Source organism: Polypterus senegalus, chromosome 17 (genome assembly GCF_016835505.1).
Source record: "Polypterus senegalus isolate Bchr_013 chromosome 17, ASM1683550v1, whole genome shotgun sequence".
NCBI classification, from domain to species: Eukaryota; Metazoa; Chordata; class Cladistia; order Polypteriformes; family Polypteridae; genus Polypterus; species Polypterus senegalus.
The window spans coordinates 78072895-78090512 of NC_053170.1; the positions used below are offsets into that span (position 1 = coordinate 78072895).

Below are 17618 nucleotides of genomic sequence, written 5' to 3' on the forward strand. Positions count from 1 at the left end.
TATCTCTATATATACTGCTCAAAAAAATTAAAGGAACACTTTCTAATCAGAGTATAGCATCAAGTCAATGAAACTTCTGGGATATTGATTTGGTCAGTTAAGTAGCACAGGGGGTTGTTAATCAGTTTCAGCTGCTTTGCTGTTAATGAAATTAACAGGTGCACTAGAGGGGCAACAATGAGATGATCCCCAAAACAGGAATGGTTTAACAGGTGGAAGCCACTGACATTTTTCCCTCCTCATCTTTTCTGACTGTTTTTTTCACTAGTTTTGCATTTCGCTATGGTCAGTGTAACTACTGGTAGCATGAGGCGAAACCTGGACCCTACAGAGGTTGCACAGGAAATTCAACTTCTCCAGGATGGCACATCAATGTGTGTCATTGCCAGAAGGTTTGCAGTGTCTCCCAGCACTGTCTCAAGGGCATGGAGGAGATTCCAGGAGACAGGCAGTTAGTCTAGGAGAGCTAGACAGGACCATAGAAGGTCCTTAACCCATCAGCAGGACTGGTATCTGCTCCTTTGGACAAGGACAAACAGGATGAGCATTTCCAGAGCTCTACAAAATGACCTCCAGCAGGCCACTGGTGTGAATGTCTCTGACCAAACAATCAGAAAAAGACTTCTTGAGGGTGGTCCGAGGGCCCAACGTCCTCTAGTGGGCCCTGTGCTCACAACCCAGCGCAGTGGAGCTCGATCGGCATTTACCATAGAATACCAGAATTGTCAGGTCCACCAATGGCACCCTGTGTTTTTCACAGATGAGAGCAGGTTCACCCTGAGCACATGTGACAGACGTTGAACGGTCTGCAGAAGCCATGGAGAATGTTATGCTGTCTGTAACATCATTCGGCATGACCAGTTGGGTGGTGGGTCTGTGTTGGTCTGGGGAGGCATATCCATGGAGGGACGCACAGACTTCTACAAGCTAGACAAAGACACCTTGACTGCCATTAGGTATCAGGATGAAATCCTTGGACCCATTGTCAGACCCTACGCTGGTGCAGTAGGTCCTGGTTTCCTCCTAATGCACGACAATGCCCGGCCTCATGTGGCAAGAGTATGCAGGCAGTATATATATCTATATATCTATATCTCTATATATATATATATATATATATATCTCTATATATATATATATCTCTATATATATATATATATATATATATATATATATATATAGAGAGATATATATATATATATATATATATATATATATATATATATATAGAGATATATATATATATATATATATAGATATATATATATATATATATAGAGATATATATATATATATATATATATATATATAGAGATATATATATATATATATATAGAGATATATATATATATATATATATATATAGAGATATATATATATATATATATATATATATATATATATATATATAACGTCCTCTGACTTTCAACTGTTTTTACTTTCAGTAAACTTAATGTGTAAATATTTGTATGAACAGTAAAAGAGTCAACACCATAAGACATAAGCTAAAAATGTTTCACAATGTGTCCCTGAATGAAGGGAAGCTCAAAATCAAAAGTACCAGTCAGTATCTGGTGTGGCCACCAGCTGCTTGAAGTACTGCAGTGCATCTCCTCCTCATGGACTGGACCAGATTTGTCAGTTCTTGCTGTGAGATGTTACCCCACTCTTCCACCAAGGCACCTGCAAGTTCCTTGACATTTCTGGGGGGAATGGCCCTAGCCCTCACCCTGCGATCCAACAGGTCCCAGACGTGCTCAATGGGATTGAGATCCGGGCTCTTCCACTGCGAGGATGATGAGCTGTCCTTGCTGTCTCCCTGTAGCGCTGTCTTAGGCGTCTCACAGTGCGGACATGGCAAGTGAAGAGCACTTTTTGCCACTCCTGTCTGGTCCAGCGAAGGTGGGTTTGTGCCCATAGGCGGCGTTGTTGCTGGTGATGTCTGGTAAGGACCTGCCTTACAACAGGCCTACAAGCCCTCAGTCCAGCCTCTCTCAGCCTATTGCGGACAGTCTGAGCACTGATGGAGGGATTGTGTTTTCCTGGTGTGACTCGGGCAGTTGTTGTGGCCATCCTGTACCTGTCACGCAGGTGTGATATTCGGATGTACCGATGCAGGCGTTGTTACACGTGGTCTCCCACTGCGAAGATGATCAGCTGTCCTTCCTGTCTCCCTGTAGCGCTGTCTTAGGCGTCTCACAGTGCGGACATGACAATTTTTTGCCCTAGCCACATCAGCAGTCCTCATGCCTCCCTGCAGCATGTCTAATGCACGTTCACGCAGATGAGCAGGGACCCTGGGCATCTTTCTTTGGGTGTTTTTCACAGTTGGTAGACAAGTCTCTTTAGTGTCCTGCGTTTTTAGAACTGTGACCTTAAATTCCTACTTTCTGTAAGCTGTTAAGGTCTTAACGGCCATTCCACAGGTGCATGTTAATTAATTGATTATGGTTAATTGAACATGCATGGAAAACATTGTTTAAACCCTTTACAATGAAGATCTGTAAAGTTATTTGAATTTTTACAACATTATTGTTGAAATACACAGTCCTGAAAAAGGGACGTTTCTTTTTCATCTCATGGCACAAATAAAGTAAAATTCTTCCGTACCCCCAAAAATATATATTTTTTTCCGATCTGACAAAATATAGGCATCATTTTTGATTGACTTACAAAAAAAAAAAATAATAATAGTTATTATTTACCCTCTTTGCTTCAAAGTGGGTTTTTAAAAATCCTTTTTGATATAATTTATTTATGACAGCTGTCAGAGATGGCTGGGGCGGCGACCCGGCCGGGACGCCCAGGAGGAGTGGAGGTGGACCAGAGACAGTGAAAGGCATAGTGTGAAGGCCTGGACTTAAAGGGGTGATTGGTGCTGCAGCACTGGGTTTGTGCATTTTATTGTAAATATTATAGTGTAAATAAACGTGTGTGGTGTAAAAACATCATGTCTACAGGTCTGCGTCCAGGCTGTACCCCACACAGCTTGAAATAAAAAAGTAGTGCTCAAAATTATAATGTGCCGTATCTAAGAGGAAGTGGTGGTGGTACAGGGGTAAGATTGCCGAGTTGCAGTTAAATGATCACTGGCTTGGGTCCGGGGGGCTTCCTTTCTGTTATTTTATTTATTTATTTTTACACATTGCTTTGGGTAGTAAGGAAGGCGCTATAAAAACCATTAGGAATTACTATTATTATTACTATTATTATTATTATACGTGTGAATGCGGGATCAAATTCAGCTGCTGCGTAGTCGGGTATAAATAGGGACACAATGTGCTGGACAATACCATGAGTTCATTGAAATAATTACACAGCAAGGTGTGCACGCAATACAAACATAATGTGTATGTTATTGAAGTAAAGGTTCATATAAATTGATTATATACAAAATTTTAAGTTGAGACATGTAAACTGGTTAAAATACACACAATTATACAGGTATTGCTTTATAGTTCACATACAGTGAATATATATTATTAAAATAATTATATAAAAATATAAAATGGTACAGAATCTGCATCATAGACTTGTTTTGTGTCATATTTCTTCAAAGAAATCAATAATTAGTTTGCTTTAAAAAAATGTTATGGCGCACACCTATGAACCGTTGAAAATTGCTGATCTAAACCAATGAATATATTTGAACAGGTGCTCTAAAATATCTGTGCCTCGTAGAATTCAGTTTCCCTTCTCTTAGGTGCACTGAGATGTGATTGTTGCAGAACTCCTCTTGTTCACATGCCTTTGCGTACCTCTTGTCTTTTGTTTTAACGCATGCTCCGAGAAAAATGCTGTCATATCTGTCAGTAAACATGTACACGCAGCAATGTCCTGATGTCTGCATTCCAAGGCTGTAGGTATATTAAATGCTATTGCCGTTTTACTGGGGTGCTCTGTCATTGACGGTGGACAGTACACTTTGTTAAAATGATATCGAAAAATATCAGTCGTCAGTTGTATTTTCAGTCGTTTTGGCGCGTTTACTGTTCTGTTAACAACAAATTCTTCAACGGGGGCTCATCAACAAAAGAAATGTGGATAGTAAGATTTAGTAAAATATCAGTAATAATAATACAATGCTCAACACCCAATAACACTTTACAAAGACATTTAAAAGATAGTTTGTTAAAATAAATGTATTGTCATGCTATTAGTGATAGCTTGCTCTTAAACATTTACACAGGTGGTTGTTCCTAGGGATAAAAAGGAAAAAAAATCCACGGGAAAAGCTTTGTTGTTGAACTCAAATTTCACCTCCACCATATGAGTGATTAAAACTATTGGAATGAAAATGCATGTCTTATCCACTGGTGGGGACGCTCATTTCCATGGCTGTTGCAGAGCCATAAAATGTGTGCCCTCTGACTGCTGATTACAAAATGAACACCGGAGAGGTAAAATTATGCAAAATTGATTTTAAAACATCATAGGTATAGTCTTCTATATAATCCTGTCCACTATGCGACTATGCATCCTATCCCCTACAGGAAACACTCATTTCCATGGCTGGAGCAGATCCATGGGCTTGTGTGCACCCGGTCTGCAGCTTTCAAAATGAACCATGTAGAGGCAATATCTGAAATCCATGGTAAAAGATTGATATAAGTCTTCTACATCAATTTCAGGTCTACTGTGTCCCACGGTCCTCTCCACTCAAATGGACACTCACTTCTACAGCTGAGCTTTTGCCTCAGCACATTTTCCCTACGAGGACAAATAAAGTTCCATCTATCTATGTGAAATATGAGACTTTTAACATTAGTATCATTTGTCAAATGATGTACCAAATATCCACTGATACACATTTGTATGACAAGTCAATTAAAGAGTCTAATAAACAGCAACTGAGATATTAAAACATTTTATTGAATCTGTTCTGACAATTACAGTCTTTTAATTAAAATAATGACTATAATTACCAGAAAATGTAGACATTTTAATGTCAACATAAAACCAGGCCAGTAACATCTTTGTGAAATAATATCAGCAGTTTTATAAATTCCAGAATGTACACCGATAGCACTGGCATGAACTTCCTTATAAGTATCCTTTGTCTCCTAAACTCAACAAATAACTTTCATATTCCTCCTGTTGCCCTGCTTGTCTATTTTAGCAATAGTAAAGGTCACCCCTTGAAAAAATTATATTCACGCAGCAATTAATAATATGGTGCAATGTAAAACACTTCAAACAAACCTCCAAAATGTTCTTTTTCTTTACTTAAGTTGACTTCTTCAATGGATCTAACACTTACAACACTGGGCACTACCACACACATGCAGAAATATGTTTTAGTATTGTTATAAATGGCCTTGAAAGTTGTTAGTATCTGACAGGCTTGGGCCAGAAGACAAAAATGAGACTGAAAGAAATACCAGTCTAGTGTTTGCCACACTGACACTCGCTCATACTACTACAGTTTAAAAGTGTCACCCAACTTAATGCTAAGTCTTTCAGATGGGTAGTGAACCCCAGAAAATCTCTTGGAGGGGGAAAAAAAAGTAAAAAGACTTATTCTGACAGTGACCAAGTTGGGGATTGTTGATCTGTAAAGTCGCACTAAAAATCAAAAAACAATTTTGATTTTCTGATTACAACATATATCAAGAAAACTCAAAAGGTAATGATTAATTTATGAAAACTCCATAGAATAGATTCTAACACACGTTTTTCCTTCATCAGTCATGCTAATGTCAAAATTTGTGGGTTTTATTACCTACTTTGTGCACACATTAAAGATATTTTATGTAAAACATAAGCACATGGGTAAATAATTGTCAGCAGTTACAATTTAAATGTATATTTGCAGTATATACTGTATCCTGAAATGCCAAATCAGAAATGAGAGGATGATGATTGCTTAATATACTTTAATGAAACTGATCACAAAATTTCCTAATCAGTTTTACTTTGTTGGTACCATAGAGTGGCACATATCTTGGAAGAAGCTTTATTTGGATTTAAAAAAACAGACATAATAATAATAATAATATGTTACATTTATATAGCACCTTTTTGGCTACTCAAAGTGATTTTTTATAGACATAGTTAAAAAAGACAGTGTAAGTGCTTGATTTTTTTATTTTTTTTTAAATTAAAAAATGTTCAGTATCGTAGCCTAATTTTTCAGAACAGAAATAGACTTCTAAAGATAAGCTCCGGCCATGAAAATGAGTATCTCTGCCAGCTGACAGAACAGAGGGCCACAATAGAAAGGTAAGCAATACTAAAGAATGCCTGTGAACTTTTAAAAGGGATTTTGAACAATTATGCAATTCCCGTGTTCATTTTAAAAGCAGCAGACAGGGGCCCACATTTGTACAGCTCTGCTCCAGCCGTAGAAATTAGTGTCCCCTGCAGTAGAAGGTACAGACCACCACAATAGACACAAAAGTGATCTAAAATTGTTCAAATACAAGCTCAACAATTTTAACTGTCTAGTGTTTATGTTGTAAGCAGTATTCAGGTGGCACACATTTCTATGGCAAAGGCTCCACTGAGGAAATGAGGGCCCTCACCAGTGGATGAGTAAGGACATAGTAGACAAGAAAGTGATATAGAAAACTTCTTTCAATCTTTTTAAATAAGTTTTGGACAATTGTATAATTCCAGTACTAATTCTGCAAGCAGAAGACAGAGGGCACACATTTCTACAGCATAGACCAAGCTGTGGAAATTTAATTTTAAATATCTGGTGTTCATTTTGTAACTGACCACGGCAGATAAGAAATGCCACAGACTGCTTCCTACACGTTTTTGAAATATATATGACCAGTTTTAATCTCCCATGAAAAAACTGTACACATAACTCCTATGAGTTTCATAGGATAATTGCACCTGCTGTGAGAATGAGATCCCTCTCCAATTTTTATCTATATTTATATATAGAACTTAAAATGTTTCATTCCAATGGTTTTAATCACTCATATGGTGGAAGTGAAATTTGACTTCAACAACAAAGCCTTTACAATGGATTTTTTTTCTTTTGTATCCCCAGGAACAACCAACTGTGTAAATGTTTAATAGCAAGCTATCTCTTAAACCATGACAATGGAGTGCTACATTTATTTTAAAGAACTGTCTTTTAAATAAGGTGACCAGAATTTTTTTGGCCAATCTGGGGACATGGGGGCGCTACAGGAGTGTAGACTATATACAAAGCAAAAGCTTCTCGCGCGATTTCTCGCCAGTTGCAGGATGCGGTAAAGCATAACATCCTTTACGATTATATCTTAATTGCTGTTTTAACAATGTGCGGAATTAAATTAGAGTATGTTACTCGCTTTGCAAAAAAAAAAAAAAGAGCTTATTCACTAATGCAACACTATAGACTAGGGATATTCAATTGGCGGCCCGCGGGCCACATGCGGCCCAGAATCAACCTCCGAGTGGCCCAGCCCGTGGTTCCGCCCATAGATAATAAATTAATATATATTATTCATAAATTGTTATTTAATATAAATATATTTATATTATATTAATATAAATATATAGTACTGTATATTAATATAAATATAAAGTATTTATGTCTATGGTCCCGCCAAAAACGCGCATTCCAAGTAAATTACGTAGCCTGCAACACGCAAACAATGCAGAGCGTGCCGGTAGTAGCTTAGATTACTATCAATATGTCTTTCTCAACACTGAAACGTAAAATTGCCAATGAAAACCGTAAGTTTAACCCTGCCTGGACTGACAAATACTTGTTTATTTTACCGCCACATCCAAACCGATGTGTTTAATTTGTAATGAGTGCATTGGAGTATTTAAAGATTACAATGTGCGGAGGCATCATGTTGAGAAGCACCACACTTTTCGCACCAATTTTCCAGAGAGGGCTGCAAAAGTGCAGAGTTTTATTGCATCTTACAACCGGAGCAGTACTACCATGGTGCTGTCATTCACAGCCCAAGAGAGAGCTACTGCAGCATCCCTTCGTGTTTCCTGGATACTGGCAAAAAAGAAAAGGCCATTCACAGACTCTGAAACCGTGAAGGACTGTATGCTGGCTGTCGTGGATGAGGTGATAAATGACGATAAAATTAAAATGAGCGTGGTATCTGCTATAAAAAACGTACCCCTGTCAGATACTTCAAACATTCGTAGGGTTGAAATTCTTGCTGCAGATGTGTATGAAACGCTGTTAGGAGACTTGATGAAAGCTGATACTATGTCTATAGCAGTAGATGAGTCCACAGACAAAACTGATACTGCTCAGTTGTGCATATATGTCCGTTTTTTTGATGGCAAATGCTTCCGAGAGGAGCTGCTCGGCCTACTGCCATTAGAAGGACACACAACTGGCAATATAGTCTTTGGGAAAAATTTCCGCCTTTTTTAAAGACAGTGGTCTGGATATGAAGCGTGTGTGCATGCTTGTGACAGATGGGGCTCCGTCCATGACAGGGAAAGTGAATGGTTTGGCAGCACGTTGGTCCGCTGTTGCACCTCAGTTGATCTCCTTACACTGCATTGTGCATCAGGCGGTGTTGTGCGCAAAACTAAGCGGGGCGCTCAAAACGACAATGGACAGCGTTATGGCTATAATTAATTTTATTTGCTCCACATCAAGCCTCCAACACCGCTTATTCCGCATGCTGCTGTCAGAAATGTCTGCTGAGCACCACGACCTTCTTTTGCATAATGACGTGACGTGGCTGTCCAAAGGCAAAGCACTGGAGCGTTTCTGCGGTCTCAGAGAAGAGATCATAACTTACCTCCGGCAGCAAGCAAAAAAAGGCAGAAACACACTTGAGTCGCATACTGGACGACAACTTCATGGCCAATGCCTGCTTTCTGAGCGACATATTCAAACACCTAAACGATCTCAATTGACACAAAACTGTCATCGACCTTGTGGAACAGATGTGCGCATTCCAAGTTAAACTGGACCTTTTCGCAAATGATTTGAGCACAGGCCGAATGCTGCATTTTCCGACACTCCGCAAATGCATCTCATCCCCCGCACAAATCACGGATGTGATGACAGATTTCATTGCGATGTTGAAAAATAACTTTGCTGGTTGATTGGATGGACTTGATCTGCCCACAGAGTTGGCCGTTTTTGTCAGAGACCCATTCACTGTTGCAATAGAAGGGGACTTATCCGCCAGAGCTAAGAAACTGGTCCCTTCCATTGACGAGGGGAAATTCACACTCGAACTTGTTGACATGCAGTCATCTGTAACCATGGCACAGGAGCTTTCCACTAACGGGCCTGCAATGTTTTGGACTGATGTCAACGCACATCAGTTCCCTAACATTAAGAAAGTAGCGATCGTCATGCTCATTATGTTTGGATCAACATATACATGTGAGTCAAGTTTTTCACACATGAACTCCATAAAAAGCAACTCTCGTTGCTCCCTGACTGACCATACTCTCCACCAATGCCTTGAATTGCATTGACAACTTGACAAATTATGAGCCTAAACACTGCTCTCGTTCAAAACAAAAAAATGTCACTTCTCCCACTAAGTCAGCAGGGTAACTGTAGCCTACAATACATCAATATAATGTGGGATGTGTAACAGAGGCATGCCTAATCACACATGGTGATTTAAAATATGTTCCCTCAGTGTTGTTATAGTTGTGAATACTGTGCACTTTTTATTTTATGCACTTTGAGATGTTCCTGGGTCAAATGTGTGCAAGTTGTTTATTTTGTTTCAAAAGGGAACAATGTTATTTCTAATAGCCTACTACTTACTGTGCACTATTTTGTTTTATGCACTTTGTGATCAGATAGGTCAGATATGTAGCCTAGGTCAGTTTTTTTTTCTTTTGTAAGTGGAAAAAAATAGGGGCTACCTCAGATTCTGTTAATTCAGCTCTTTTTGTATGCACCTTTTGCTCTGCAAACTGACCAAAGTTAAGAGAAACAACGAATAATCCTTATGTTTTTCAATAAATTTGTTTGTGTTGGTTTTAAAATTTGTCATTACGAGCTGCTTTGCCGCTAAAATGACTTGCCCAGCTAACCTTCTTGGTGTGACAATCTGGCCCAACTGAATTTGTAATTGAATAGCCCTGCTATAGACCACTGAGTGTGTTCAAAGAGAATTGCGTAGGCGTGCACGTCCAGCAAGCCGCAAGTTAGCGTCGCTCCCTGCCTCAAAATGAGAGAACAAACAGCACCAGATGATAAAACAGCCTTGCCATCTATGTCATCAGAGTTAATTGCCAGACATCGTTCATTCTCACTTGCATGGCAGTGGTTTGGTTTTAAAAAGACTGATGTTGCTCAAAAGACAGCAATCTGCAAACTATGTGGTAAATCGGTTGCCGTTAAAGACAGCTTGACAACTAACACGTTTCACCATTTACGAACTAACCACCGCACAGAATACGAAAAATATGTAAAGCTTAAGGAGCCAACTGTCCAGCACAAGTCTAAAGTAACCAAGGTACAAGCACAAAAACACACTCAGCAAACTTTAGCGGAAAAAGTGCCTTACGACAAGAAAAGCAACAGATGTCATGACATAAACGCTGTCACCAATTACATTGCAAAAGATATGGTGTCAATTCAAGTGGTTGAGAGAGATGGTTTTAAACAACTATTGAATACTTTAGACCCAAGGAACACACTGCCTGGCCGAAAATATTTCAGTCAAACAGCTCTGCCTAAGTTGTATGATTCGTGTCGCAAAACTCTGATGCATAAACTGCAAAAAGTTTCACATTTTGCCACAACAACGGATTTATGGTCAAGCCGAACATCCAAGCCATACCTTTCCCTGATGGTACATTTCATTGACCAAAACTGGCAACTGCAAAGCTTCTGTTTGGAAACATCCTACTTCCCACAAGATCACACTGGCGACATCATTGTGCAAGGTCTGAAAGATGCGCTGGCATCATGGTCACTGCGAGGAGACCGCATGGTTTGCATGACAACAGACAGCGGGGCTAACGTGGTCATTGCACTACGGATTAATAACTGGAAAAGACTACCTTGTTTTGGGCATAGGCTTCATATTGCAATTGGTGAGTAATTTGGGGTTTCTCTATAAAATGCAGTTTAGGTTAAATTAATCTTATTTATTATGATGATTTAAAATACAAAAAGACCTGATAAGTAAAGCTATAGATGACAAAAATATAATTCAATATAATTTCAAATAATACATTACATTATCTTGGAATTATCGTTATCGTCAAAGTCCCAGAAAATCCATCCATCCATTTTCCAACCCGTTGGATCTTAACACAGGGTCACAGGGGTCTGCTGTAGCCAATCCCAGCCAACACAGGGTGCAAGGCAGGAACCAATCCCGGACATGACCCTGTAGTTAGGATATAGTGAGTTGCATAATGGATGGATGGATAAATAAATTATGTCAAAAAGGTTTTTTAAAAAGCCACTTTAAAGCAAAGAGATTTTTTTTCTAGCATAGGAAAAAAAAAAATATATATATTATATATACATATACATACATACATACATACATACATACATACATATATATATATACACATATACATATATACATATACATATACACATATACACATACATATATATATATATATATATATATATACACACATACATACATATATATATATAAACACATACATACATACATACATACATACATATATATACACACACACACTAGGAAAATACCCACGCTTCGCAGCGGCGAAGTACTGCCTTAAAATTTTTATTAAGTAGAAAATTAAACCTTTTTAAACTGAGGGAAAATATAACAATAATTATTTGTTAAGGATCTCTTTGTATACCACATTGTCAGTTCGGCCCTCCGGTTGTAATATGACTAAGCTGTGCACTGAGCTTATCTTGAGCATGCAACGTACAGTTGACCATGTGAAAAGTAATCTTGCCTCAAATCAATACCGACTTTTGTAGGGTCTGTCCCTGAGACTTACTAATTGTCATCGGGAAGCAGAGCCTTACTGGAAATTGGAAGCATTTGAATTGAAATGGGAGATAAGAGGGCATAACAGGGATGCAAGGAATAAATACTCTCTCCCCTGAGCCACTGCCAGTAAAAATAGTTGCCTCAATTAGGTTCTTTTAAAGACACGTGACCTGAAGCCTCATGCCGTTACAAAGTTTCGGTGGCTGTAACTTTCTCAGTAACATTATTGGTGCCCCAACCTTCAAAATGAGGATTATGCTCAGGAGTGCCTGGAGGATTCAGAGTGTGGAGAAACTCTACCGGATAGTGAACCACGTCTTCTACTTCTACAACTGAATCCACAGACCTGATATGTTTTCGGTTGTGAAGGTAGTTCTTGAAGTAAAATGTGGTTTATAGTCATAGTCATGTAATTTCTTGGTGTCAGGATAGCTCTCTCCCTCAACCATGACACGTCGTTTTCGTTGGCAATTTCAATATGGCGGCCGACAGTGGCGTCATACCACCGAAATATGTATGTACATCGGTTTCGGTTAGCGCAGGAAGCCACCTACCAAATTTTGTGAAGATGGGGCCATAAATAAGAAAGTTCAACATGGCGAACGTTGTCGAACATTATGACCGTTACGCGTAGCATTTCAAAATGAAACCTGCCCAACTTCTGTAAGTAAGCTGTAAGGAATGAGCCTGCCAAATTTCAGCCTTCTACCTACACGGGAAGTTGGAGAATTAGTGACGTTGGAAACTTCAATATGGCAGCCGACAGTGGTGTCATACCACCGAAATAAGTATGTACATCGGTTTCGGTTAGCGCAGGGAAGCCGCCTACCAAATTTTGTGAAGATGGGGTCAGCCTTCTACCTACACGGGAAGTTGGAGAATTAGTGACATTGGAGAGTTCAATATGGAGCCTGACAGTGGCGTCATACAACTGAAATAAGTATGTACATCGGTTTCGGTTAGCACAGCGAAGCCGCCTGCCAAATTTCGTGAAGATGGGGCCATAAATAAGAAAGTTCAACAGGGCGGAAGTTGTTGAACGTTATGACCGTTACGCGTAGCATTTCAAAATGAAACCTGCCCAACTTTTGTAAGGAAGCTGTAAGGAATGAGCCTGCCAAATTTCAGCCTTCTACCTACACGGGAAGTTGGAGAATTAGTGATGAGTCAGTCAGTGAGTGAGTGAGTGAGTGAGTGAATGAGTCAGTGAGGGCTTTGCCTTTTATTAGTAGAGATAGACTTCTGCTCGATGCCCGCAGGAGGCGGAGTTACGCCTCCCACATAATTTAGTGCCTGCCCATATAAGGCCGTCCGTCAGCGCCAATCCAATAGAAACACTGCCGCTAAATATTCATGGGTGAAGGACTGTGCTTATGCAGAGGAAGATGAGATGGTCAGGGTGGTGTTTGGCACAAACCCGGCGAAACTGCGAGAGAAACTTTTAAGTGCCGGGTCTTAGCTAACATTAAATACAGCCGTGGACATCGCACGAGATGGCACCAGCACAGCTAGGAACCTTCGATGCATGGACACCGAACGGCTCACATGAAATGACGCAGTGCACAGACAAAAGGCAACAGTTTCAAAGAGTGCTGAACAAAAACCGAATTACACAATTGAGAAGGCAGCAAAAAAATATGAAACGTGTGATACATACAACCATATTCAAAAGTGCATCTACTGCGGAATCAAAGCACATGGTGGAAAAAGTCAATGTCCCGCTAATGGAAGACAGTGTAAAAAAAAACCGTCAATGCAGTGTGTCACGTCTCAGATAAAGAGGAAGACGAGCTGTTTATTGATGCAGTAAGAAACGAATCGATGAATGAAACCTGTTATCTTTACAACGATTGACAAACACAGAATGTAGCTTGAACACAACACATCCTACAAATACGAACCTGATTGAAAGAAATAATGATAATCAAATCCTTGATGACAGCAACACTCATAAACACTCACAAAACAATTACTGTATATTGACAATCATGTTACATTATTTTTAAAATGTTCCCTTTTCTTTTTCATAACTTCTTTAACACACTACTTCTCCGCTCACAAGCTGATATATATATATGTATATATATATATATATATATATATATATTATATACCCGATCTACATACTCTCAAATAGACAAACCACACGCCGTGGCGCAATGGTAGAGGCTTCGCCTCTAGCGGCGACGTCCGAGGTTCGATTCCCGAGAGGGGGTGCACTGAGTATGTACGCGCTTCCCGATTCATTTTACCCTCGCATCCCCTTGGTTTGAGACGTATGAAAAAATATGTGGTGAACACAGAAAGACAGATCACCAATTGAAGCTTTATGAATAATGGATACTTTATTCGCCTTCAATAATTGTTTTGGTAAAGCCATACTCAGTGTATTCATTAGATGAATGGTAAAAAAGTAAGAGCGAGGGGAGGGTGACTTATTGAGGCACGCAGATGAAACAACAATAGCACGCGGGCTCGATGCATCGGTGTGCGTCAACTCGATCTGAATTGCGTGATCACATTCGAAAAAAACATATCTTTTCAAGTTCTATTTAGTCGATACAAATATCTTTGGTTGGAATGTAAGACGAATTTACTCTTTACATTTGTATGGTGAAGAAAAATGTATGCAATGATGCCTACATTTAACTTACATTCCTACCAAAGATATTTCTGTCGACTAAATAAAAATTCCTTCTATTTAAAATTTAAACAGAACTTGAACAGATATGATAGTTCATAATATCCACACAGACTTGCACGTAAAAGCAGGAGTCATCCATTTTAACAAACACAATATTGCACTGATACGAAATAGCCTACCCATTTAATTATTTAGGAATGGATAAATAAATTAAGATTTTGTACAAATAATGTTTTCATTTTCTTCCTTGATGGATTCTGCCACCCCCAGCAACAGTTGCTCGCACCCCAAAGAGTGTATATATGTATGTATATACACTGTGTGCACAATTAGGCAAGTGAGTATTTTGACCATATCATCATTTTTAATGCGTTAGTCCAACTCCAAGCTGTATTAACTTGAATGCTTATTGGATTTAAGCACGTCAGGTGATGTGTATTTGTGTAATGAGGGAGAGTGTGGCCTAAGGAGATCAACACCCTATATCAAGGTGTGCAGAATTATTAGGCAGCTAGTTTTCCTCAGGCAAAATGGGCCAAAAAAGATTTAACTGACTCTGAAAAGTCAAAAATTGTAAAAAGTCTTTCAGAGGGATGCAGCACTTTTGGAATTGCTAAGATATTGGTGTGTGATCACAGAACCATCAAACATTTTGTTGCAAATAGTCAACAGGGTCACAAGAAACGTGTTGAGAACAAAAGACGCAAATTAGCTGCCAAAGATTTGAGAAGAATCAAACGTGAAGCTACCAGGAACCCATTATCCTCCAGTACTTTCATATTCCAGAGCTGCAACCTACCTGGAGTGCCCAGAAGTACAAGGTGTTCAGTGCTCAAAGACATGGCCAAGGTAAGGAGGGCTGAAACCCAACCACCACTGAACAAGAAACATAAGTTGAAACGTCAAAACTGGGCCAAGAAATATCTGAAGACAGATTTTTTTCAAAGGTTTTATGGACCGATGAGATGAGAGTGACTCTTGATGGACCAGATGGATGGACCTGTGGATCAGTAATGGGCACAGAGCTCCACTCCAACGTGGAGGTGGGGTACTGGTATGAGCTGGTATTTTTAAAGATGAGCTAGTTGGACCTTTTGCATTGAAGATGAACTCAAAATCAACTCCCAAACCTACTGCCAGTTTTTCGAAGACACTTTCTTCAAACAGTGATACAGGAAAAAGACCATGATTTTTATGCAGGCCAATGCTCCATCACTTGCATCGAAGTTCTCCACTGTGTGGCCAGCCAGTAAAGGCCTTAAAGATGAAGGAATAATGACATGGCCCCCTTCCTCATCTGACCTAAACCCTATCGAGAACTTGTGGGCACTTCTTAAACGCTAGATTTACGGGGGAGAAAAACAATACACCTCTCTGAAGAGTGTCTGGGAGGCTGTAGTCACTGCTCCACAAAAAGCTGATCGTCAACAGATCAAGAAACTGACAGACTCCATGAATGGAAAGGCTTATGACTGTTATTGGAAAGAAGGGTGGCTATATTGGTCATTGATTGATTGATTTATATTTTTTGAAATGTCAGAGATGTTTATTTGTAAATTTTGATGTGTTTTTTTATTATTCTCACTATAACAGATGAAAATAAACAAGTGAGATGGGAAAATTTTCATTTTTCCTTTAGTTGCATAATAAATCTGCACACTAATAGTTGCCTAATAATTGTGCGCACATATGTATTCCCCTGATGATGTTCACACTCACATTTCCGTTGTGAAACATTCAGGTTTCAGGTTTATTAACATTTTGGATTGACTGATAGCACTGTGTTTGTTCCATATTAAAATTAATCCTCAAAAATACAACTTGCCTAATAATTGTGCACACAGTGTATATGTGGATTTATGTGTGTATATATATATATATATCAGCAACACTCATCACTCACAACAGTGACAAAACAATTATATTGACAATCATGTTACGTTACAATCATGTTATGTTATTTTCAAAATGTTTCCTTTTCTTTTTCATTACCTCTTTAACACACTACTTCTCCGCTGTGAAGCGCGGGTATTTTGCTAGTTTTTAATAAATTTGCAAAAACCTCAAGTAAACTTTTTTCATGTTGTCACTATGGGGTGTTCTGTGTAGAATTCTGAGGAAAAAAAAAATGTAATCCATTTTTGAATAAGGCTTTAACATAACAAAATGTGGAAGAAGTGATGTGCTGTGAATACTTTCCAGATAGATCGATAGATAAAGCTTTTTTGACTATATATTGTGCTCTATAACCTTAGCATTTTAATGGCTTCTATATTCCACCTAGATGTAGAAAGTGAACAGTCTGCTATTGCTTTTAGGTTATTCCCATAAAGTGTTTTTTTAAGCTTCAAAGCTCTAACTGTGTCTTTGAATCTACTTTTAACATCCAATGTGTAGTAGTTTTTTCTTTATCTCTTTAAAATATTTTTATATTAAGCTCCGGCATAACCAGATGCAGAAAAGCCTTATGTTCTTTATTAAAGACGACCAAGTGTTTTATCTTTACATATTTTATTATGAACATGGAATTCTGTAGGCTTATTGTTCAGTGACTCTAAAAATGCTGAAATAAAACTCCCTTAAAATAATACTTTAACTTATAAAATATGTACAGAAATTATGTATCCACAATACAAATAGCATTAAAGAAAATAAAATGCTTCTTACAATTACAAGCTGTCATATTTCTTTGGTAATTTACTTATTTGAAACCTTACTTTAAAATAATATTTTTCAACATTTGTCTAAGAAAAAATGTATATTCTCATACACTTATTCAATTAATTTATATTGGCACCTGAACACTGTTTAAATGTAAATTTCTCAGCTCTCATCATTAACTGCACTACAGCTTTTTTGCTGTAAAAATATACATTTACTATATTTACTCAGATTTTGTTTGTTCCCCAGTGTACCAGCTAGACATTCCTAATTCTTCAGGTGTAATTATACATTTTTAATTATAAAGTATGCATTTTACCAAAACTTAAAATGCATGAAACACAAAAATTTAACACAGTACAATCCTTTAACATACTTATTTGATAGATTTGTGGCTTTTTTTAGACTTGGAAACTCTT

The 17618-nt window shown here is 38.4% G+C and overlaps 1 protein-coding gene across 4 annotated transcripts in view; it reads right to left on the bottom strand.

Annotated features, from left to right (window-relative positions):
- ccdc28b (coiled-coil domain containing 28B) overlaps positions 1 to 17618 on the bottom strand; it is a 33170-nt gene that overhangs the window by 12925 nt on the left and 2627 nt on the right. The gene's annotated exons all lie outside the window — the stretch shown is intronic.